The sequence below is a fragment of the Olea europaea genome, unplaced genomic scaffold (genome assembly GCF_002742605.1).
Source record: "Olea europaea var. sylvestris unplaced genomic scaffold, O_europaea_v1 scaffold116, whole genome shotgun sequence".
Taxonomy (NCBI): domain Eukaryota; kingdom Viridiplantae; phylum Streptophyta; class Magnoliopsida; order Lamiales; family Oleaceae; genus Olea; species Olea europaea.
Window position 1 is genome coordinate 390,942 of NW_019229002.1, and position 1,458 is coordinate 392,399.

Consider the following 1,458-nt stretch of genomic DNA (forward strand, 5'->3'; position numbering starts at 1 on the left):
CACTTTTTAATTGTTTATAGATGATTAATCAAACAAGTTAATTATCATACATTGAACTGCCACAATTTGTAATATGAAAACAATAAATAACATAAAATATGTTCACGGAGAAACCCCAACTAGGTAAAACTCTGGGACCAAGCCAGTTACCTTCACTATAGACAATATGGATTTACAATCCGATCCTGCCTAGCAAATTTCACTAGACCCGCTAATCTAATTCCTACAACCTCTAAGATCCGCTGGAATGTGTTTTACTCACACCTGCTTCCGATCTTTTATAATCGTCTATCTCCTGTGAATCACCAAGAATAACCAATTCTTATTATCTTCCTATGCTTGTAGTCTAACCTCCCTCAATCTTCAACAGCCTCTAAAGTCAATTGAGAAAGTACCTCCCTTGATGTGCTAAGGAAGCGGATGCTTTGGATTCAGTAACCTTGATGTTTTCCCAATATGCAGTTGTATGATCTCAAGAAAGAATGGAATGTGTTCTTAGATCTTGAAAGAATGTTATGAATGTGTTCTAAAGATGAAGTACAATGAACAACCACACAATTTTCGTGTAATGCCTTGGGTATTTATAGTGGGAGGTGTTTATGTAGTATGTGCCAGATAAAACTCTTGTAAAATGTGAACTAGGGTTTTTCATATAACACTGTCACTCGAGCGTAGGGATGTAAACGAGCCGAGCTGAGCCGGCTCGCGAGCCGGAATTTGAAGCCCGGGCTCGATTCAGTTAAAATGACCGAGCTTTTTTCCGGGCCCAAACAAAGCTCGGCCAAATTTTTTAGGCTCGACCTGAGCTTTCGGCTCGAGCTTTTCCGAGCCTTTTCTTCCTTTTTTTTTTGTTGAATTGGTGACAAATTTAACATTTTTTTAAAGAATTTAAAAATTATTCAACTTATACGAATTATAAATTAAATAAAAGTTATAACTTACAATCCTCCTATTTTTTTCGGCTTCAAAAATTCATTTATAACTATTATAATAAAAATAATGAATATTAGATTAAAGAATTGAATATTAGAAGTTACAACAAAGAAATTGAAATTGAAACTACAATATTACAAGTTGAAAATAATTGAAGCAAATTGATAGAAAATTCAAAATTTCGCCCCCATATTTAACTTAACCAAATTTAAAGTTCACATTTGAAATTCAAAAATTTGAACACAATTTATCTACTGCTTTGTAAAATTTGGAGCCTTACTAAAAAATTGGCAAATAATTGCCTCTCAAGGCTGCCCGTTGACTGCTGCCTTTGACAAGGCAGCTTTAATTTTGTTTGTTTATTATTATTATTATTATTATTATTATTATTATTATTATTATCATTATTATTATTATTATTATTATTATTATTATTATTATTATTGTATAGTTTCAAGGCAGCAGACAGGCAGCTTTAAATTTTTTTGGTTTTGATAAATTTTTTTTTTTTTTTTTTCCCGGGCG